Source organism: Cebus imitator, unplaced genomic scaffold (genome assembly GCF_001604975.1).
Source record: "Cebus imitator isolate Cc_AM_T3 unplaced genomic scaffold, Cebus_imitator-1.0 Scaffold42, whole genome shotgun sequence".
Taxonomy (NCBI): Eukaryota; Metazoa; Chordata; class Mammalia; order Primates; family Cebidae; genus Cebus; species Cebus imitator.
Window position 1 is genome coordinate 16,314,842 of NW_016107357.1, and position 25,212 is coordinate 16,340,053.

Below are 25,212 nucleotides of genomic sequence, written 5' to 3' on the forward strand. Positions count from 1 at the left end.
TTCCCAGATATAATACTCTATAATCTATAAACAACAAAAATTCTGAATCATCTTATCCAATATTCATGCAATTTCCATTATTCTATCTAATTGTATTAGTTTACACTACCAGAACAACATCAGTTGTGGTGATGGGGACATTTTTGCTTTGTACATTAGGAAGTATTCACTTTTCCTAACAGAAATATTGAATCCAATTGAATGACTTTCAGCCATTTCAAGTGTCAACTGAAAAGATGATTGCATGGTATTTTCCTTAAATTTTTTCTAATATTTAAAGTACTCAGAAACAAAGAATATATAACATGAGGTTATAGCCAACAACCAGATATAAATAGTACACTGTATGTGTCTTTTTGTAACTTTGCTTTTTCCTCTGAATGCTATACGTTCATTCCATTAATCATGCAATATACCATTGTATGAGTAACTACAAACTATATACATCCATCTCTACTAAGAAAAGTTTAGTGGTTTTAACTTTGAGGTTTAATGAATGTCACATAATTTTGTAGTTTCAAGCCTTCAAAATCAAGTATGCTGATGGTTAATATTATTACATTATATACTTACCAGTCTTTCACCACTGCTGTAACATTTAGAATCTATATCATTTGGGCTCATAAACTAGATGAAACAAATACTCTTAGAATAAAGCTTCACCTACAAAAAAAAAAAAAACAGACAAACATACTAATTACAATAGTAAACCACATATAATTTAAACAAATAAAGTTGTGACATAATCAGTGGCCAGTCTTCACACATGATGTATGAAACAACCAATGAAATTTTTATATCTTAAGAGCACATTAAAAAAATGCTTACTTCAAGAATTCCTCTTGAGAGGGAATCTTAGAACACAGTGACCTGAAAAAGCAACTCAGTAATAGCTCTCTACTTTTCCTCCTCCAGTTCTTAACTTAAAACCTCTAGGTAAATCACAAGTTAACTGCAAAAAATAATTAGACTAGTCTTCTTAACACTAGAATCTAGGAGGCAGTGGAGTATCTAAATACTATCAAGAAAAAAAGGTCTTCAACTCAAAGTTTCTAGGTACAGCCATTACTGCCCTGTTAGGATGAAAGGTATTTGAGGACAGATAGGAACTTAGACAATACTAAAACCAAACATCAATTTATTAACCATCACCAAACCTCATATAACTTCATATCTTTACTGAAGTTTTTGAATGAATTAATCTTTTGTGTACAATATAATAAAGGTGATTTCTAGAAGACTAAAGGATATATTTCTACTTCTGGGATAGCAACAAGATGTTTCTCTTTAGTTAACTGCTCTCCCCTTCTCTATAGTTTTTACCAGGAAGAAGCATGAAAAATGTTTCCTTGTAGTTATGAGGCAAACATGAAGATATTTTGAATTACAAGGTTTTAAATCAGACTGGGCATTTTTTATTTTTTTTATTTCCAAAAAAAAAAAAAAAAATGAGATGGGGTCTCACTGTGTTCCCTAAGCCAGTCTTGAATCATGAGCTCAAGTGATCTGCCTGCTTTGGCCACTCAAAGTGCTGGGATTAGAGGCATGAGCCACTGTACCTACCCCAGAGTGATTTTTTTTTTACTTTAAAATGCTCAAATCTGGAAAACTGTCTTAAGTTTCTTTCAGCTTGCCAACCAGTTCTTGTACCATACATTATTCTAGGTACTTGACGGCAAACCAGGAAGAAAACAGCTGTCTTAGACTACACAGGGCTTTGTGTGAATTAGGAAAAAACATCCCTTCCTGATGGGTGCAGCTCCACAGCAGGGCACACAGCTATCAAAGCACAGGGTATAATACTTCAGTCTCACCCCCTCATTCCTCTGGCAGAGCACCAGAAAGCAGTAATATTAACTGCTCAACCAAGTGGAACAGCCCTGGAATGGAGTCTTAATACACCTTCCATACCTGCTCCTGCTGCTTCCTGAGCTAATCAATATCGTGCAGATATATGAGATGGTGTTTTGCTTTTTCGCCCAGGCTGGAGTGAAGTGACATGATCTCGGCTCACTGCAACCTACGGACCCACCCACCAACAGGTTCAAGCAATTCTCCTGCCTCAGCCTCCCAAGTAGCTGGGATTACAAGTGCCCACCACCACGCCTGGCTATTCTGTATTTTTAATAGAGACAGAGTTTCGCCACATTGACCAGGCCAATCTCAAACTCGTGACCTCAGGTGATCCACCCGCCTCAGCCTTCCAAAAGTGCTAGGATTACAGATGTGAGCCACTGCACCTGGCCCATGCAGATATTTTTAACTCTAAAATTATGTAAAGGAAAAAAAAATAAAATAAAATTATGGAAGGGAAATTATGAGTCAGATTGTGAGCCTAAAGATGGTATTATATGAGTTGCTTTGACTACTACCACCCTCCAGCGTGTACTACCACAAGGTAGGGCAATCTATCTTGCAATGCTAAAATGATTCCAACTAACTCAGCATGGCCATAAGAAGTCAAAGCTGCCAGCTATTCAGCTAAATCTGTCTGTTTCTCTTATTGAGGGACATTTTCCAGGCCAAGCTGAGGGATCTCTCTAATGCTCTTAAACTGGCATGGCTTCTTTATCTTTGTATTTTACAAAGCTTCACTTGGATATCCATGGAGTTTAATTTTATCCAAGATCATCATTCTAACCACCAGTACAGCCATATGTGTCTTCCTTGAGTTTACTATCACTCTTTATATATACCTGTATTCTAATTTTTATCATCCTGTATCACTCTAGGGGTCCAGAATGTCTGGAAATATAGATACATTTTTAATAACAATGTCCTTAGGCCATTATATATTTGCCTCTGTTTCTAAGCTACATAGACTCACTCTGTAGTTACTTATCTGTAACTGTTTTACCCTCTAGGTCGCAAGTTTCTTAAGGCCAGGGACCCTGTCTTAATACTTTTGCCTTTTATAGTTATAATGTCCAATTTAAAATCTAACTTTATTACTATAATTTCAATTTCTAATACAACAACTGTTATATCATAATAAAGAAAACTTGCCCCGGTGATATTCTTAAAATTTTTATAATCTTAACATTTACCGTAAATGAAAAACATAGTAACAAATGCCTATAATCATATAAATGACCTTCTCAGAAAAATAATATGCTTCACTTTTTCTCATATAGCGTCTGGTAAAATGTAAAATATGAACACGCAAAAACAAAAGACACATACACAAACACTGATTTAATGTATTAGCTACACCTCCTAGTTTTATGTCATCAGAAATTTCATCAATATGTCATTTAATTCAATAAATGTTATTGAACATTTACTATATGTGAGCTACTAATTTAGGCACTGAGTTTAGAGCAGAATCAAAATCCCTGCCGTCATGGATTATAGTGGGGTAGAGACAAATGAAAAACAAACATACACTATAATGTCAGGTCATGTTAATTTGATGAAAATTAAAACAAAGCAAGGGTATAGAGTGACAGGAATGCTGCTTCAGATAGGATGGATAAGGAAGATCTAAAGCGGTAACACTGGGGCAAAAACTTGAATGGAATAAGTAAATGGACCATGTGGGTATCAGGGAAATGTGTGTTCCAAGCCACTGAGACAGCTGCATGCTGGATGCACTGGATATTGAGCAGAAGAGGAAAAGAGGTAAAAAAATAACTGCGAAGATTGGATAAGGGAATGTTTAATTTAAAAAAGCTGCAAAGAAAAAGTGAGAAAAGTCAATCCATTCTTTCTTCTCAGGAATTAAAGGTATGGAAAGAATAGAAGTGCTCCCCTGAAACCACTTCTCCCCAAGAATGGAAGTCCCTTCCCATCCCCACCCAAAAAAGACTATAAGGGTTTTTAGCCTATGTGAGGAATAGTACTGTTTACTGATAGGCAAGACTGACATAGGAGCAGGTTGGGAGGGAAAATAAGGTTCAGTTTTAGCTATGTTAGGTGTGACAGGTTTCTTAGAAGTAAAGTGTATCACATAGGCAGCTGAAGATCAAAACAGGTGGGGAAGCTGGACCTAGTGAATCAATTTGGGAATCATCAGGATGTCATCGATATATTTTTAAAGCCATGGGACTAGACAGATGAAATAACCCAGAGCAGTGTTGCTCAACAGAGCTTTCTGAGATGATGAGCCTGTTCTATAGTTTCTGCCACACAATATAGCAGACAAAAACCACATGTGGCTAGGCTACTATAATGAACAGAGGGGACCTAGAGAATGAGTGCAAAGGGAGCAGAGAAGAGGTTTCACGACTGAGCCCTAGGCTTAGCATGGCTGAGTTAAGGGAGAGGATAAGCATCCAACACAGGAGACTGGGAAGGAACAGCAAGCAAGGCGGGAGAAAAATCAGGTGAGTGGTATCTCCCAGAAACCACGTGAAGAAAGCTTGAAACACAAAAGAATAACCAATGGTATCAAAAATTCTGAGAAAGCTGGCAGGTGCAGTGGCTCAAGCCTGTAATCTGAGCACTTTGGGAGACTGAGGCAGGCTAATCACTTGAGGCCAGGAGTTCAAGACCAGCCTGGGCAACACGGCAAAATCCCATCTCTATTTAAAATGCAAAAATTAGCTAGGCATGGTGGCGCACACCTGTAATCCTAGCTACTTGCGGGGCTGAGGTATGAGAATTGCTTGTACCTGAAAGGTGGAGATTGCAGTGGGCTGAGATTGCACCACTGCACTCCAGTAGGGGTGACAAAGTGAGACCCTGTCTCAAAAAAGAAAAAAAAAAAAAAGATAATTCTGAGAAGTAAGATGAAGACTGGGAATTGACCACTGGATTTAGTAACACGGAGGTTATTGACAACCTTTTCAAAGAATGGTCTCGGTGGAGTGGGAAAGAATGGTGAGGAAATAAATGCAAGCAATTTAGACAGCTCTTTCGAGAACTTCTGCTACGAAGCATGCAAGGAAATGGGAGGTGGCTTGAGGGGTACATGAGATAAGTGAGGTTAAAAAAAAAACCTGATTATTATAGCTTGTTTCTAAGCTGAAATATAGCACGTTTCTCTAACGGAGAAAGGAAAATAGATGAAAAACTAGAATGAGAAGAGATAATTCTAGGAACAATGAGTAGGCAAAACGAAGAGGACCAATGCACAAGTGGAAGGAACAGTGGCAGTTCATCTAACTGAATAAGAAGAACACCAGAGAATATGAGTATAGCTGTAGGAGGATTAGTATATTTGGCAACAGGAGGACCAAGAAGTTTTTTTCAGGTGCTTCTACTTTCTTGGTGCAATAAACAGCAAGACTGCCAGCTGAGAGCGAGAAGTAGGGAGGAGGTGTTAAACCGATGAATGTAACAGGGTCAAAAAACAGCAGCCCACAAGAGACTTCCTGGCAGGCTGCTAATGAGTAACTAAATTAAGATGGAGTTCCATCGTTCAATAATTATACCCATACTACAATCCAATTCTCCTTTATGTTCCCAAGTATAGGCTTGGAGGCTGTCAAGTATCCTATGGGAATCTAGATATAGCTGCAGCATTCTCCTAATCTGTAAATGTAGAATCTGTAAGCAGAAACTGGGTTATCTGGAATGAATTCTTAGAGAGCCCACATAACCTTTATTGCTCATTTTTTCTTTCAGTAAGTGTAATATTTGCAAATCTTTTAAAATGATCTCTAGAGTCTTTTGTGAAAGTAACATCAAGTTTACAAAAATCTACGGAATCTACATTCTTTAATTTTAGAAAATTATTCCTCCACAGGCATCCACAAGTTTTCACATTTCACCATAATTACTCAAAGATTATTAGTTCAGCAATGACATTAACAAATGTTCTCAGAATCTGAACCTGAGATGTGAATTCATTTTAGAGCATCTAGAAGATCTGGTACAACCTCTTCCCCAATCTTGGGCTTCAATTTTCTCCTCTTACTTTTCTCACTTCTACCCTTATTGGTCTGTGTGTAGATCATTCTCCATGCCAGAGAAGACAATAAGAAAGCTAAGAAGTTTGATTTGTTCTCTGTATCTGATTATTGGGTCCATTTGTTGGTAAGATTCTATCATTTATTTGTCATATTCATTCTCTCTCTCTCTTCCCCTGCTACCCCTGGATCCCCACACCCTTGCTTTCTTTCTTTTTGTAGAGACAGGGTCTACCATGTTGTCCAGGCTGGTCTCCAACTCCTAGGCTCAAGTGAACCTCCCGCCTTGGTTTCCCAAAGTGTTGGGATTACAGGTGTGAGCCACTGCACCTGGCCTCATTTTCTTTCTCTACATATAAAATGTAAACCGTCAGCTCAATCTTTTTCAAAATCCTAGCTCATTATTCTACCAGGATTGAGTTCCTATTCTATAGGTTTTATATGTATATTTTTCTGAGACAGAGTCTCACTCTGTCAACCAGACTGGAGTGCAGTGACATGAACTCGGCTCACTGTAACCTCTGTCTCCCAGATTCAAGTGATTCTCTTGCCTCAGCCTCCCCAGTAGCTGGGATTACAGGCATGCACCACCACACACAGCTAATTTTTGTATTTTTAGTAGAGGTGGGGTTTCTCCATGTTGGCCAGGCTGATCTCAAACTCCTGACCTCAGGTGATGTGCCCACCTTAGCCTCCCAAAGTGCTGGGATTACAGGCATGAGCCACCACGCCCAGCCATTTGGTTTCAAGTCCTTCTTTCTTGTGCACGTTATTTAAAAATCAGTTCATGCCAGGTGTGGTGGCTCATGCCTGTAATCCTAGCAATTTGGGAGGTTGAGGCGGGTGGATCACCTGAGGTTAGGGGTTCGAGAACAGCCTAGCCAACATGGAGAATCCCTGTCTCTACTAAAAATACTAAAATTAGCCGTGTGTGGTGGCACACGCCCATAGTCCCAGAAACTCAGGAGGCTGAGGCAGGAGAATCGCTTGAACCTGGAAGAGGAGGTTGCAGTGAGTTGAAATCACACCACTGCACTCCAGCCTTGGTCACAGATGGAGACTCCATCTCATAAAAAGCAAAATTATCAGTTCATTTGGCCACTTTCCCTATCCCTTTCCTTCACATATTATTTCCAATTGTTTAGTAGAGATACTGCCTATAATCACCTTATAACCACTTTCCCTTCAAGAGACTATCTCTACCTTTTCTTTGAGTTTTAGGAACTCTGCATTCCAATTCTCTATATTCCAGCTTTGTTCCATATTCCTCTTCCTGCTTATTATTTATTATTTTAGCTATCATTTACAAAACAACCACTTTGTATCAGACACTAAGAACATTAAGTAATTCCAGTCTCTGCCCTCAAGAAGATTACATTATGGTGGCAAAGGCAAATCAATATATAGGGTACTATGTACTGATAAGGGGCACTTAACCCAATATGCATGACCAGGGAAGCTTCATGAAAGATAAATAGAAGTTTTACAGATAAAAGGAGAAAAGAAGGGAAGAAAAGCATCATAGATGAAAAGAGCAGCTCAAATTAAGTCACTGAGGAAATTATAGTAAGTTTGGTATCACAACTACCAAACGAAAAACAGGAAAAGTGAGGATGGAGGAAGTGGCTGGCAAAGACCAGATGGTGAAAGGCTTTGTACACTATGCCGAGAACCTTGGGCTTTAATCTATTAACTACTGAGTCTCATCAGAGTCACCTATAGAGTTTGTCTAGGCCTTTTCATCAGAGACCCTAATCCACTAAAGGCACAGCATGACCTAAACATTGGTATTTTTAACAAGGTTCATAGGTGATTCTAATGAAGAGTCAGGACTGAGACCACTGCTACATGTGACAGAAAGCCCATGAATTATTTTAAACATGTGAGTGGCATGGTCAATCTTGAACACATAGGTCATACCAGTGGCAATGTGGAAGACACATTTTAGGGAGAAAACTCCAGCTGTATGGAAACAAATTTGAAGAATGGTATAATACTCCAAGCAAATGGTAAGAGGATCTTTTTCTAAAGCAACAGAATAAAAACATTTTATGAAATATCCAGGAGTTAAAATGAGCACAATTTTGGCGATGAATTGGATGGAGAAGTAAGCGGTAAGGGAGGGCTCAGGACAACTCTCTGAATACTGGCTTGGTTAACTGGATAAATGGTACAGCCACCTGCGAAGCACACACAAGAACTAAAGCATGTGTGCAGTCTGCTGTCAGGGCAAAACAACTCCATACCAGGTGAGCTGAGTCCTCTGTATATTAGACCAGTAACTAACTTCTTTACAGTGACTACTGAGACTAAATCTACCATGCCTTTCATTCCAATTTGAGAAATGTTCAAACCATATACCTTCTCAACAACCATCCTCAATTCCATCTCATGGTTTCCAATGCCAGACCAAATAAGGAAATAGGCAGGTATAAACTGTCCTGAGAAGGCAGGATTAGAAAAGGAAAAAAGAAAATAGAGAGGAACTGGAGAAGGAGGCATAGGTTAAGGAAGGTATTTTTTTCTTTCAAGTATTTGTTTTTGATTTTTTAAGAATTGGGAGAATCATATTTTTAGGCTATAAGAAATAAGAGGTGGTGTAGCCAGCCATCTACTATCAGCTCTGATTGTGTATACTTCTTCCCAGCATCAGTGGCACCATGTTGGTAGCTTAAAATCATCATGGTGACGGTATTCATACCATGGAAATGGGCAAAGGCTACATATTAGGGTCTTTTTTGTTTCTTTCTCCAGGAGAGTCAATTTAGTAGCATACCACTGTAGCCACCACAAGGGAAGAAACTGAAGACAGGATCAAGAGAATGAATGAATGAAGGACAAATTTCATAGAGGAAATAAATGCGGACTGGATCAAGGGCATAGGTGAAGAGGTCAGGCTGGGGCAGGGGAACCAGGAGGGGACACATCATTCTCTGAGGCTGAGGGAAAGGAGATAAGGATAGTTGTAGATACAGAAAACTTAAAAGGTGGAAGGCCAGAAACTGAGGGAGTTCAAGAATGAGTCTCAATTTTTTCATTCAAGTAACAGGCAAAGTAGTTGTCTACTTAAAGAAGGAGGTTTAGAGATTGGGGGCTAAAGGCTAAGTAATTTAGAATAATTATTGGAAGAATAGTCGAATGGGGGAAAGTAGTGATGACAGACAAAAGAATTTACTGTTTAAATAACAGCTTAGCAGAGGTGAAAAACCATGAATTTCTGGTGGTATGGATTATATCAGATATTTCAGATTCATCAGCAGGATTTAGCTGCTTGGGTCTAATAGTAGACAACACAGACTATATCAAGCGCTCCTGGCAAGGATGCAACGAAAATAGTGGATTTGCAGAATAGCAGATCTGCCGCCTTGAACATCACTGCCAGAACTCTGCAAATAGATGATGAATAAACTGGAAGAAGAGGCTCATGTGGGTCCTTCCAAAACACTTTCTCCATGTGATTTTCCTGGAAGAGGAATCAGCCAAAAAAGATAAGAACCTGGATCTCCCATGCAACTATGACAATGTACATACGTACAAAATTTGGGTTAATATGGGTGAGTTATCCCAAATAAATACAGCAGCCTGCTCAGACCAAAAAAAAAAAAAGCAGGGGTTTTCCAAGCTTTTGCAATTGCAAATTGTGCTGCTATAAACATGCATGTGCAAGTATCTTTTTAATATAGTGACTTCTTTTCCTCTGGGTAGATACCCAGTAGTGGAACTGTTGGATCAAACGATAGTTCTAACTTTTAGTTCTTCAAGGAATCTCCACACTGTTTTCCACAGTGGTTGAACTTGTTTACATTCCCACCAGCAGTGTAGAAGTGTTCCCTGTTCACTGCAGCCACGCCAAGATCTTTTTTTTTTTAATTTTTATTTTATTTTTTTTTTTATTGGCTTTTTTTTTTTTTTTTATTGGCAGGAGTAAGGTGGTATGGCATTGTGGTTTTCATTTGCATTTCCCTGATCATTAGTGATGTTGAACATTTTTTCATATGTTTGTTGGCCATTTGTATATCCTCTTTTGTGAATTGTCTATTCATGCCCTTAGCCCACTTTTTGATAGGATTTTTTTCTCTTGCTAATTTGTTTGACTTCATTGTGGATTCAGGATATTAGTCCTTCATCAGATGTATAGATTGTGAAGATTTCCCACTCTGTGAGTTGTCTGTTTACTCTGCTGACTGCTCCTTTTGCTGTGCAAAATATCTTCAGTTTATGTCTCAGTTATTTATCTTTGCTTTTAGTGCATTTGCTTTTGGATTCTTGGTCATGAAATCCCTGCCTAAGCCAATGTCTAGAAGAGTTTTTCCAATGTTATCTTCTAGAATTTTAAAGTTTCAGGTCTTATATTTGAGTCCTTGATCCATCTTGAGTTGATTTTTGTATAAGCTGAGAGATGAGGATGCAGTTTCATTCTTCTATATGTGGCTAGCCAATTATCCCAGCACCATTTGTTGAAAAGGGTGTCCTTTCCCCACTTTGTTTTTGTTTGCTTTGTTGAAGATCAGTTGGTTTTAAGTATTAGTGTTTATATCTGGGTTCTCTATTCTGTTCCATTGTCTATTTGCCTATTTTTATGCCAGTACTATGCTGTTTTGGTGACTATGGCCTTATAGTATAGTTTGAAATCAGGTAGTGGGATGCCTGCAGATTTGTTATTTTTGCTTAATCTTCTTGCTTTGGCTATGTGGGCTTTTTGTTGGTTCTATATGAATTTTAGAATTGTTTTTTCTAATTCTGTGAAAAATGATAGTGGTATTTTGGTGGCAACTGTGTTGAATTTGTAGAATGCTTTTGGCAGTATAGTTATTTTCACAATATTGATTCTACCTATCCATGCGCATGGGATGTGTTTGTTTGTGTCATCTATGATTTCTTTCAGCAGTGTGTTTTATTTTTCCTTATAGAGGTCTTTCACTGCTTTGGTTAGTTATATTCCTAAGTTTTTGTTTGTTTGTTTGTTTGCAGCTTTATAAAAGGGCCTGAGATCTTGATTTGACTCTCAGCTTGGTCACTGTTGGGGTAAAGAAATGCTACTTATTTGTGTATATTGATTTTGTATCCGGAAACTGCTGAACTCTTTTATCAGGTCTACGAGCTCTCTGGAGGAGTCTTTAGGGTTTTCTGGGTAAACAATCATAACATCAGCAAAGAGTGATGGTTTGACTTTCTTTTTACAAATTTTGATGACCTTTATTTCTGATCAGTGATCTGGAAATGGGAGTTTTTGTGGGTGAAGGCAGCAGAAGCATAAGTGAAAGAGACCCAAGGGCATGGGTGGATGAACAGTCCTTATGGTCAAAAATGAGACACAGACTGGGTAGGAAAAAGAAAGAGACCAGGAAAATAAATGTTGATAGACAAGGAGAAAATGCAGGCAATCAAGGAAGTGTGGATCTCTACCAGACTGAAGAGTATACAGTGTGGGAATCAAGATGTTAAAATTTTTAGATTTCTGAAATAAGCAGTCCCAGATGATAACATCCAGAGTGTGGCCTTGCAAGCAGATACCTAAAATGAAGTGAAAGTTAAAGTCCTTGCAGTTAAGTAAACATTAGGCTAGTTTTTTGGACAACAGATCATTGTAAGATCTTAAAATGAAAGCTATATAATGACAGAGATTTTGTCTGTTGTATTCACTGCTAAATCTCTAGCATCTAAAACAGAATACGACTAACAGAAGGTATTCGATTCTACTAATTTGTTGAATGAATGGCATGGCCTTTCTCTCAGGATTTTCAATAGGTTAACTTATCTAATTAAGCCCCTCATAGTCAGATTAGGTCAAAGTTAGAGTATTGGCTCCCCTGATTATTTCCTTTACCTTCTGGAAATGAAATGTTCACTAAAGTAAGTCAACAATGGCTCTGCTTTTATTGAGTGAGACTTCCTGAAGACATCTGGATAGTTAACTTTGATATTGTAGCTCTGTTCTGGTTCTGTGATTAAGTTTCACAACTTACTATCCACCTAAAAGATTACAGAATTAAGCCATTACTCTCAGTCTTGCGGATTTTCCCGAATTTATCTTCTTGACAAGATAAAATAGAAAAGTAAAGAACTGGGCCGGGCGCAGTGGCTCAAGCCTGTAATCCCAGCACTTTGGGAGGCCGAGGCAGGTGGATCACAAGGTCAAGAGATCGAGACCATCCTGGTCAACATGGTGAAACCCTGTCTTTACTAAATCTACAAAAAATTAGCTGGGCATGGTGGCGCGTGTCTGTAGTCCCAGCTACTCAGGAAGCTGAGGCAGGAGAATTGCCTGAACCCAGGAGGCGGAGGTTGCGGTGAGCCGAGATCGCGCCATTGCACTCCAGCCTGGGTAACAACAGCGAAACTCTGTCTCAAAAAAAAAAAAAAAAAGAAAAGTGAAGAACTACTATACCCGCCCCTCACACCAAGTCATGATCACATATATTCTTCGCTTTTAGGGCTGCTCCTCATATAATGTCATTTTTAGATGCCTTGTCATGTCTGTGTTCTAGGCAGTGCTACCAAGGACATTACATGTACCACTGAACATAAAATCTCAAGCTTAACAACAGGGCAGCAAGTGGTCCCTAGGCAGCTGAGCTTCCTTTTCAATAAATATCAAATAGCCAGTGGCCACAGTGATAAGAAGGGAAAGGGGTCCACTGTGCTACAATTCCCCTTTTCACAGATTAATTCCAATATTTATTTATTAAATATTTTAACAAATATTTATTTATAAATATGCTCCAGCTCATTCTATTTCCACTATTTCTGAATCAGTTCTGAATACTGGAATATACATACAGCAGGCATCATGACAGTAGTGAAATAGGACCTAGAAGCAGCAGATGAGGAGTCTAGCAATTACTAGCTAGTCACACAGAGCTGTGTGAAGTTTGGCTTCCTCTTCCATAAACTGTTTACCCCCCAGAGTTGCTATGTGGATCATAAGAGATTATATAACCTCAGTAAACATTGTTGACAAGTATTAAATCTCTATGTAAATGCTCAGTGCTAGCTGCACACCTTATGACACAGTGCCATCTGAAGGAAGAAAAAGATCACTGCAAGCTTTCCTCAGATCAGTATGAGGAAAGCGATGTTCTGCTTCATAACATTGTTTCCAAGGAAGCACTGACAATAAAAATAGGGAATCCCTGTTATTTTCTGCTTTTTACTTGTCTTGTGGCTTCCACAGAAAAAAAAACAAAAACAAAAACAAACCAAAAAAGAAGTAAAAGACAAGAAAAAGTTTATAATAATATTCTTACAGCTTGATTAGAAAGCATACTTTTTCCTTATCAAACAGTAACACCCAAAAGACTCAATTGCTAATCTTTCACCAAATACCAAAAATCCTGGTAAATTCCCTTTTAAAGTAACACTATGTGCTTGCCTAACTTTCTTAATTCAATAGGATTACAGAAATTACCATTGGAAAGACTTTTTTTTTTTTTTTCAAAAATGTTATTATGTGCCGAAGAGGAGACTGTGATAAATCAGAGTTATTGTAAGAATTAAACAAAATAATGTATAGAATCAAAATCTGCCATGATTTGAAGCAGCCTTCTTGAAAATAAAGATTAGTTTATATGGATTTAACTATTCTACATCCCATCTCTCCAGACTTAAATATATATTGATGACAGATTGATTAGCAACTTTCTCAAAGATCTCACATAGTCTTTACAACACATCAGTAAAAATAAAAAAACTTTAGGAGAAAAAAGATAATACGATTTACACCATTTCATAAATGACATGAATGAAGGAATAAACATGAATAACTTAAAATCAGATATTGTCATAATGGCAGAAATTTTAGATATCATATTCTCTAACCACATATTCTACAGATGACAAAAACTGAGGCCTAAAGGTCCAAAGTCACAGAAATGATTAGGTCACTGGCGTCCCCCAACCCAGTTGTCTTGGAGTTATATGATATCTTTTTGGAGCTTATTAACTCTAAAATAACCAAGTCTAGAAGATATATGCCCTTTCATCTTCTATCAGGTCAATTAGAAATTAGACAACTGACAAAGTCATTTCCTTAATGCTAAATATTATCTCTAAATGGTACCCAGAGCCTTTACTCAAGTCCACTGGATTGTAATACCTACACCCAGAAACAAGATTTTTAAATCTCTCTCTACAAACTTTCAAAACTACAACACAGAACTATATGTTTGAAATGCAGGACACTGGTGGGGGGAAGGGGACCAAAGAGGGAGGAGGAAGCTGCACTTGTTCAGATTAATAGAATTCTCTTTAAAGAATAAGTCAGTTAAACCATATCAGTTAAACTGTACAATATTTAAGCAAGAAAATATCTGTCAATCTAAGCTTTACTGTGTAACTTTTTGGTCATTACTAGATGTGTTAAGCAATAACGATCAGAATTATTCCCAACTAAAGAGAGGAGCGCCTGGGATCATGGCAGATGGGAGGCAGGACTAGATTGCAGCTCCGGACAGAGCAGTATGCAGGGGCTCACATTCTGAATTTTAGCTCCAGATTGACTGCAAGAACAAACCAGCAATCCCGAGAGGACCCACAGACCCTCTGAAGGAAGCAGATTGCTCCTGCAGGACCCAGGAGACCCCAAAAGGAACCTTCAAAACCATGCAAATACAAGGAAATTAAATAACCTGCTCCTGAATGAGCATTGGGTCAAAAACAAAATCAAGACAGAAATTTAAAAATTCTTCAAACTGAATGACAATAATGACACAACCTATCGAACCTCTGCAATAAAGCAAAGGTGGTGCTAAGAGGAAAGTTCACAGCCCTAAACGCCTACATCAAAAACTCTAAAAGAGCACAATCTAAGGTCACACCTCAAGGAACTAGAGAAACTAGAACAAACCAAATTTAAACCCAGGAGAAGAAAGGAAATAACCAAGATCAGAGCAGAACTAAATCAAATTGAAGTTTAAAAAAATACAAAAGATAAATGAAACAAAAAGCTGGTTCTTTGAAAAGATTAAATAAAATTGAAAGACCATTAGCAAGATGAACCAAGAAAATAAGACAGAAAATCCAAATAGCCTCCCTAAGACACAAAACAGGAGAGATTACAACTGACACCACTGAAATGCAAGGGATCATTCAAGGCTACTATGAACACATTTACGACATAAAATAGAAAGTCTAGAAGAGATGAATACATTCCTGGAAAAATACAACCCTCCTAGCTTACATCAGGAAGAATTAGATACCCTGAATAGACCAATAACAAGCAGGAAGATTGAAATGGTAATTTAATCATTACGACTAAAAAAAGTCCAGGACCAGACAGATTCACAGCAGGATTCTACCAGACATTCAAAGAAGAATTGGTACCAATCATTTTGGCACTATTCCACAAGATAGAGAAGGAAGGAACCATTGCTAATTCATCTTATGACGCCACCATCACCCTACTACCAAAATCAAGAAATGACATAACCACAAAAGAAAACTACAGACCAATATCCTTGATGAACACAGATGCTAAAATCCTTAACAAAATACTAGCTAACAGAATCCAACAACATATCAAAAAGATAATCCACCATGATCAACTGGGTTTCATACCAGGGATTGCAGGGATGGTTTAATACACGCAAGTCAATAAATGTGATACACCACATAAACAGAATTAAAAACAAAAATCATATTATCATCCCAATAGATACAGAAAAAGCATTCACAGATGAACTAAGGCAGACCGAGATTAAGAGATTTCCCAAAAGTCAGAGGACTTAACAGCTAGGTTTGCTGATTCCTATCCAATGTTTTTCCTAATACTGCATGAAATTTTTGACAGACTACTCAACCAAACTGTGTCTTTCAGAATTGTACCTGTCAGAGAGCATTTTAGTGATTAGGTCTGGCACTACTTACAACTGTAATTAGTGCCAACTCCCAAGCACCCCTCCAAGCACCACAAACGTCTCCCCACCCCAAACTTCTCAAGGTGTTTTACAGCTTTGCTATCTTTTTCTGTATGTTTCTACATTGTACATTTATACCAAAAAGTAAATGACCTGGAAAAAAATCTTGCTCCTCTTGAAAATAAATATTTACATTTTAACAAGAAGTAACATCTTCAGCTCTAAAGAGCATCAGAAATTTCAGCATCACGGGGGCAAGAGTTAACTCTGAACTAGATGCTCTATACTTAAAATGTGGGAATATAATAATTCTTAACTACTGAATATGGAAATAAATGGTTGTGCTGTTCCTATATTAATTCTGTATTATGCATTTAGGCTAAGCTAATGTAGAAAAATGTGTTTAATGAAGTATTTCCAATGTGGAGATGGAATTGTGTAAAGAAACTAAAAAATCATGTGGATGATGACAATCTAGTTAACATCTACAGTGATTGATTACTACACATCAGGCACTACTGTAAGCACTCTGGCTAAGTAGACTAGTTAGTTTAATCCTCCTAACAATCTCCTAAGTAACATTATTATCCCTAGTTGACACATATTGGAAACTGAAGCACAGTAAGGTTAGGTCATTGCTTAAGGTCACAGAGCTACCAAGTGTCAGGGCCAGGATTCAAACTCATGCAATCCCTTTGTATTCTATACACAAATTTCTATTCTCCAAAGCAAACATTGACTTCGCTCTCCAATAAGCCAGCTCTTCCTTCTTCATTCCTCCTTCAGTTAGTGGCCTCTACCCAGCCACTGAGGTGAGAAACCAGAATAGCACTTCATCTAGGGCCTAGTCAGTTCTCCCTCTTGACAGCTTACTGGTTCACCTCTGCATCTGCTACTCTATGACCTTGGGTACTCAACTTCCTCTTTCTAAGTCTCAGTTTCTCATCTATACAACTGAGTTCGTAAGAGTATCTGCAGTTGTTGTAAATATCAACATTAAATGAGATAATTCATGTAAAATGCATAGCACGGTGACTGGCAGATTGCAGGAAGATCAATAATTATTAGGTATTATCATTAGCACCTTGAATCTGGTCTTTCCCTTCCAATCTTACGCCTAAGCATCCTTAGACCTTCATCTCCGTTCTTACTTGCAATACTAACAACCTCCTACTTCATCACCCTGTCTCTGGTCTATTTTTTGTCTAATCCAAATACTACAACTGCTAAAAATGTCACTCATATCCCCTGGAATGACAAATGTCACTCCAATTCATAGGGGAGAAGATCCCAACTGCTTATTAGCAAGGTATACCATACCTGCCACAATTTAGCCTTTCCAAACTCCCAACACACAATACGTGCCACCCTGCAATTCCTTCAAAGAATATACACTTTCTCAACTAATTTCTATCATGTTGCTATGGAAGTTCCTATTAATTCCCAATTAATTACTTTTCCACCTGCCTCTATCTTATCACTTATCACACTGTATTGTGTTATTTCTTTTAAAACTAGATTATACTTTTCTTAAGAAAGGAAACTAGGTCTGATTTGATCAGAAAAATATTAGCATCTAACACAGAATCACAGATATAAGAGTTCAATAATAAACACCAATCCATTTAATACCCAACTTTGATAGAAAACATTATAATATTCAAATACCTTTAGGATATCTTCCCACAGCTAAGGCTCTGAGAAATAAATAGACACATTTATAAAAGCCTTTCTCTATTTCATAACAAGCATTTAAGGCACTACTGAAATACCTAAAAACCTTACCAAACATTTTTCATATTTAAACCAAAAATCTTCAGCAATAAATTTTTGGATGCTTATTCATACTATGTTAAGGATTATAATTCAGAGTATACAGTTTAAAATTTCTGAAAATCCATTATAAGCATGATAGCTTTCCATACCTCCGGAAGGAATGCTAAAAACACAGCTTGGAGCCTTATCCTAAATGTGAAATGAAAATAATAAAAATAATTTATGTAGCTGCACTATAATAATAAACTGTTTTCATATATTTTTGCATAGGTTAAAGATTCTGCAAAGTAAGCTTTAGACATACTGAACACAGATATTTACAAGCTTTAAATACACCTTGCATGTGTAGATAGCATGTTTCCTCTTATTTCATAATTCTTAAGACACACAAAAAATTAGCTTCCCTTCAAAAGAAAGAAACAATAATACCTGAGGCAGTCAATTACAGAAAAATGTGTTTACTGTTATAAAACATTTCACACCAAGGAAGATAACCGCAAATTAAAAATGAGATCCGGTGGCTGAATCTATTGCTCTATAACCGTGTGTGGAGATGGATAGTTAGGGGAGCAGGGCACAGAACAAAAATAAGAAAGGAATATATATAAATATTTTCTGAGCAAAGGCATTTCAAATTCAACCCACACTATTCTTTTTCCTACTACATGGGTAGTTTCTATCATATTGGGTAGTTTCTTCCACTGTGGTCTAAATGTAGACTTGTGTAAAGTAAAACGGTTGTTAAAGGGTTAAGATAAGAAAATTACATATTGAAAACCAAACACTATGGGTTTCTATGAAGCACAGGCATCTTTTGATTATGAGACCACTTTCTTAAAATACATTAAAGTTTTCAAAAGGTTGGTAGTAAAATAGAAAGAATACTAGACTAAAAGTCAAGATATTCTCAATTTACTGTTTTGCCTTGTTCTCTTTAGGACCCCAGGCAAGGTACTTAACCTTTCTGATGCCCATTATTCTTACAGAGATTTAAAAAACAAAAACTAGCTGATCTTTAAATGCCTCTTTGGCTTATAAACTTTTATGAGAGTACAACATTTAGAAAACGTAAGTATCGAGATTAATTTAAGATTAAAATTATATATCTTGAATGTTTCCTTTAAACTGTGCATAATCAGGTTTTATCAAAACTGCCTTACTGGGTTCTATTTTAAAAAAATAAGGAGAAGAGGCTATAAATATATTTCAGTAATGTGGAGTAAATGACTTTAGAAACATTCTCCAAAATGTTTAAATAAGGCTAATAGAGAAATATTTCAAGAATAATTACCAGTATTACTGTCTTTGGATGCATCATGAAGCAGAAATTCGGGAAATGGCAAAGGATTTTAATCTTGAACAAACTCTAAGTCATAATGCAGTAAAGGTGCAATGAAATCTAGATACTCAGATATAAAAAGTAGTGTAAGAGTGATCTGATGGATATATGCAACTCTTACAAGTTACACAGGATACACTGATTTTTTTTTTTGGAGATGGAGTTTCACTCTTGTTGCCCAGGCTGGAGTACAGTGGTGTGATCTCGGCTCACTGCAGCCTTCACCTCCTGAGTTCAAGCGATTCTCGTGCCTCAGCCTCCTCAGTAGCTGGGATTTCAGGTATGTGTCACCATACCCAGCTAATTTTTTGTATTTTAGTAAAGACAGGTTTTCACCACGTTGGCCAGGCTGGTCTCAAACAATAGGCATAACCAGAGCCATTGCAGGCAAATCAAGATGTTTGCTCATACCAGTGATAAGTAACCAGAGAAGCTATCACCTTAGAAATAGGTTGTGGATGTTGAGAATAAGTGAATTGAGCCCTCAACTAGATAGGCATGAGAGTGGAGCTTACTAGCCTAACATGATTTTCTCTAGTCCCATGATATTGCTCTGAAATGTTCTGGGTACACCTTCTAATATAAGGATTTTGAGATTTGAAGAAAGTTCTAGATTCATCTCTAGATGAACATTCAGAAGTCATTAACATATAAGTGGCATATGAAACCTTAGAAACAGATGAGATCATCAAAGGAGAGCACAAAGAAAGTGAGGAGGAGGAGAGAATCTAGAGGGTCACCAACATGAAGGAGCTGACAAAGAAGACTCCAGCCAAGGAGACTGAGAGGGAGTGATAAGAGGGGTAGAAGGAAAACACCATTAAAGAGGGGGGTATGTGTGTATGTGCACGTACACAAGAGTGTATATATATATACACACACACACACACACACACACAAACATGTGTGCATATATATATATATATATATATATACACATACAGATGTATATATATAAAATTTCACAAGTTAAGAGAGAAGAGAGGGTTAACAAATGGTTAATATTTTCATATGCCTCATATCCCAGGCCAGGAAGAAATGTCAGTATTCTCCTAGTTAGTTTTCCAAGATGACTTGTGAGTCATTATTATTCAATTTTATCCACTTTTAAGATTATGTTATAGCTATATTTATCTATTTATATTTATATAGTCACCTACAGACCTTTGAGTCAGCCATCTCCATTTACTGAGAATTTTGTCATATGACTATCTTCCTTTCCACACAGGAGCTATATATTCTGGGGACTTCATTATCCATAAGAACTATTAATTGCAACACACAAGACTTAAAGCTCTTTGCCTTCTTTTTCTTCAATGACCCCTACTTTGCAGAAGGCTAGCATAGTTTAGTAGTTAGACATAAGCACTTCAAAGATAGAAAGACTCAGGTACTTCCTAGCTGTGTGCCCTGGGAAAAGTTACTTAATTTTACTGAGTCCCAGTTTCCTCATCTGTAAAATGTTGACACTAATATGTGAAACATAAGCATGATAACCTATGGAAAATACTTAGTTTAGTGACTACTACACAGTGTTCAATTAATAGTAGCTTTTACTAATATTAATATTGTTAAAATTAGCACTATTAACCTTGGCTATCTCCCAACATTGGTCATTCTTTGGCCCTTATCATGACCTGAAACTGCTCTAACTCCAGAATCTTAAATTGAGAATTCTCACATCATATGTGCCATTTTTTCCATCTCTAGTACTCTTTTATTTTCATTAATCTTGCCCTTTACTTATTTAGATTCTTCCTCCTCTTCATTCTCCACATTTACCAGCCTCATCTTGGCTTGGCTTTGTTCCTTAATAAGTAGGATTCCTTTGGCTCAACCCTTCAATTAGCAACATCGTTACCACTCCTTGACTTCCCACTACCCCTTACTGAAGTTTTCCATTACACCCTCCCTTCCAATCTCAATCCAGGTTCAGTCTATTTGTTTTCTGCATTCTTCTGGGGGACGGGCAAGGGGAGTGGGAACAGGCAGGCTGCTGGAGAATACGACTTAACTATCCTACTGGCCTCTGTACATTTGTGATTTCAAGCTTTAGAAGGGTATTCATCATTATTTAGCAAAGAGGTCATGTGTCCCTAGTTAAGTCCCTTTTCCAATCTCAATAGTAACTTTTATTTTGCCCTTGAGCATACTGCAATCCATGTTCTTCCTTCTCAATCTCAGCAGATAATCTTGCTTCACAGAGAAAAGAGATGTCATCCTGGATCCTAACGTATATCTGTATCTAACCCGTATTTCCTTTTTGTTTTTAAACAGGAAGATATATCATTGCTCTTCTTCAGGGTAACCCTTTCATTTGTCTTCCTGGACTTGACTCTTCCATTTCCTCTCATTACATTTGATCAATTATCTTCCTTCTCTGGTGACTTCAGTTTTCTTCCTCTTCAATAGTCCCTTTCCCTCAATCCACTAAAGTGTTCTTGACTTCTCCATCCTTAAAACAAACCTTCCACTGACCACATCTACTTCCTCAAGCTTCTACCCACTATCCTCCCTTCATTAGCAGAAGTGTTTGAAAGAATATATTTACTGAATAAATAAAAATTGTTTTATTGGGTTTAGATTTCTCTCCTGAGCTCCAGGCCTTTAAAAAAAATTATTTACATCTGACTCGGTTTCAACAAAGGAAATAAAACAGCTAATTCCACTACACTGAAGAAACCTGATGAATTTCACATCTCCAAATCCACACCTCCACCTGTATTTTTTAAATTATGAGTAATTATCTGTACCACCATTCACCCAATCAGACAATCTAGATTCCTTAAAGCCTGCTTTGATTCTTTCCTCTCTTTTATCCGTAACTACGCAAGGCCTTTCTAAAACTCTCTCACATCTGTCCCCTTTGTGCCTTCCTGGGGTTACTACTATTGAGGTCTTTCTCATCTTACACTAATTGAAAGGGATGTTGTGAGGGTTAAATAAATGGGAATGTACTCTGTAAGTTATAAAGTAGTATACAAAGGTTCTCATACCAATACTATTATATCTTTGGCAAAGTAAGCGTGAAGTTAGCTTAATATGACTTGTTCTTAAACAAATCCTAGGTCTTAGTAATAAGTGTCTTCATTCATTCATTCATTCATTCATTTATTTGAGATTGGAGTCTTGCTGTGTTGCCCAGGCTGGAATGCAGTGGCGCCATCTCAGCTCACTGCAACCTGACTCCCTGGTTCAAGCGATTCTCCTGCCTCAGCCTCCCAAGTAACTGGGATTACAGGCACACACCACCATGCTCAGCTAATTTTTTGTAATTTTTGTTTTGTTTTGTTTTAGTAGAGACGGGGTTTCACCAAGTTGGTCAGGATGGTCTTGATCTCATGACCTTGTGATCCGCCCACCTCAGCCTCCCAAAGTGCTGGGAATACAGGCGTGAGCCATTGCACCCAGCCAGTGCTTTCTTTTCTAATTACAAATCACTGAGCACTTGTCAATCTGGTCTATAGTTTTTCTAGGAATTAGTCAGTGTCAAGATTTTCAATACATAGTTTCTGGACTTTACCTTCCTCTCCCCCAACTTTAAAATGTAAAATATGCAATTCTTCAGGTTTCTGGCAAAAATCTTCTATCCTCTTTTTTAAAAAAGACTTTATTTTTTAGAAGAGTTTTAGGTTCACAGCAAAATTGAATGGGGAGTACAGAGTTCCCAGGTACACCCTGCTCTCACACATGCACAGGCTCCGCAACCACGGACAGCCCCCGCTCCCCACCCCAGACTGGTACAATTGTTATAATCAGTGAACCTACACTGACAGGTCATTATCACCCAAAGTCCACAGTTTAGATTAGGATTCACTCTTGATGTTGTATATTCTATGGGTTTTGACAAGTGTATAATGACATGTAGCCACCACTACATATCTACAGAATAGTTTCACTGCCCTAAAAATCTTCTGTTGCTCTGCCTATTCATCCCTCCTTCTCTTCACCACTAATCTTTTTACTGTCTCCATAGTTTTGCCTTTCCCAGAATGCCATATACTTGTAATCACACAGTATGCAGACTTTTCAGGTTGCCTTTTTTCACTTAGCGATAGGCTCTGAAGATTTCTCCATGTCTTTTTGTGGTCAAGCCCCTTTTAAACACCACTTTACTAAGGTATAGTTGACATGTAACAAACCACATATTTAAAGTGCATAATTTTATACGTTTCAACATACGTGTATATCAAATCAAGGTAGTAAACATATCTGGTACCCCCTAAAGTTTCCTAGTACACCCCCTGTTCTCCCTCTTTCCTGCCCCTTCCCTCTGTACTTTACCTCCAGGCCAACACTGATCTGCTTTCTGCCATTATCGATTAATATGCATTTTCTAGAACTTTATAGATGGAACAATGCAGTATGTACTCTTTTTGGTTTGGCTTTTTTCATGTTGTGTAATTGAGATTTATCCATGTTGTGTGATCTAAAGTTCATTCCTTGCTGTTGCTAAGTGGTAATTTCTTTTTAAAGATGAGTGGCGGTAGTTTTATAAACATTTCTAATATGTGTAGTACTCTACCCTATTGTTCATTTATTTCTTCCATTCAGTTAAAATAGTGAAAAGTTCTCTTACGTCCTCATCCATTTTGTGTTTTAATTTCCAAGAATATTTGAATGAAACAATGACTAGCCTTTTGAAAAATTATTTGATTCCTTTCTTGATTAAGATGATCAACTTTAAGCATTAATCCTTCATGTTATCAGGTAAGATTTTTGTTTTTCAGCAGTTAGACCTGGAAAGCCTTCAACATTTCCAAACATATCAGACCTCTCTCAATTACTGTAAACAAGGCTGGGGGATTAACAGGTACAAAGCCAAACACTGGTGAGACGCAGAAGCAAAGCAGTATCAAAGACAATACCATGTCCTCAAAGACTCCAAGAGCAGTTTATAATTAGTTATTAATCTGACAGATTTTTATACATTTTCAAGACATATTTAGGTTGAAAATCCATTTTTAAAAATTAGCTTATTTCCTGGTTCTTAAAGTGTAGACCTTAAATTCCAGAAGACTGATATATACATACACACATATATATGTATGTTGTGTTTGTTTGTTCTGTTTAGAGATGATGTGTTGCTGTGTTGCCTTGGCTGGACTTGGAACCAGGCTCAAGCGATCCTCCCACCTCAGTCTCCCAAGTAACTGGGCCTATAGGCACAAGCCTTAGCACCTGGCTTAGGAAACTGATACAGACTTTTTATCTGAGTTTTACAGGGCAAATTCTATTGCTACAAATACTGTATAATTTGATGTAAAAGAGCTCCATTTAACATGTAATGGCCCATTTATTTCAAGCCATCTTGATTGAAACAAAAGAATTAGGCTAATCCCTGTATATTACTAACTTAATAGCGTTAAATGAAATTTATAGGAGGTTACTGGTTTGGACTGAGCACCTGAACTAGGGCCAACAGATTAAATCAAAATGGAGTCACTCATGCTGAAGTTTCACTTCACCAAGCGAAAACTAAGCTGTTTATCTGACCTTTCAAGCAATCAGGAGAGACAGAGTTAGTAGCCAAATCTCAAACATGCCAGTTGATATAATATGATGATTTGACAAGACGACATAAGGAAGTCCCATACGCTTTAACCTTAATAAGAAAAGTAACTTTAAATGACCAGTTTGTCTTTTCTTTTCTGTTTCTGCTTTCCTCAACCCTTTTCAGTATATACAGTACTAACCCCTTATCCACAGATTCATTTTCCAAGGTTTCAGTTATCTGAGGTCAACTGTGGTCTGAAAATATTGAAAGGAAAATTCCAGAAATAATTCAAGTTTCAAACTGCACCCTGTTGAGTAGCGTGATGAAATCTCACACCATCCTGCTCTACAGTGTATACAGGATTTGGTACCATTCACCATTTCAGGCTTCCACTGGTGATCTTAGAACATATCCCCCCAAGGCTGGGTACGGTGGCTCACACCGGCAACCCCAGCACTTTGGTAGGCCAAGGTGGGTGGATCACTTGATATCAGGAGTTCGAGACCAGCCTGGGAAACATGGTGAAAGCCCATCTCTACTAAAATTACAAAAATTAGCCAGGCATGGCGGCAGGCACCTGCAGTCCCAGCTACTCAGGAGGCTGAAGCAGGAGAATCGCTTGAACCCGGGAGGTGGAGTTTGCAGTAAACTGAGATCATACCACTGCACTCTAGCCTGGACAACAAAGCAAGACTCCGTCTCAAAAAAAGCCAAAATCCCCTCAAGATAAGGTGAGACTACCATAAAATGAACCACTTCTTGGCTCATCGGAAATGTTCTATTTTATTAGAATGAGGTGTTGCCTGATTCTAGAATGGCAAACAAAGGTGAAGTAATATCTTTAAGCTAAATTTGTTGTAATTTTGTCTTCTTTTTTTTTTTTTTTTTTTTTTT

At 37.6% G+C, this 25,212-nt stretch overlaps 1 protein-coding gene across 8 annotated transcripts in view; it reads right to left on the reverse strand.

Moving 5' to 3' along the window:
• LYST (lysosomal trafficking regulator) overlaps positions 1 to 25,212 on the reverse strand; it is a 215,736-nt gene that overhangs the window by 169,363 nt on the left and 21,161 nt on the right. For all 8 annotated transcript variants that reach the window (XR_001824545.2, XM_017526586.2, XM_017526587.2 and 5 more), the window contains one exon: positions 574 to 663. The gene's annotated coding sequence lies outside the window, so the exon portion shown is untranslated. The remainder of the gene's footprint in view (positions 1 to 573; positions 664 to 25,212) is intronic.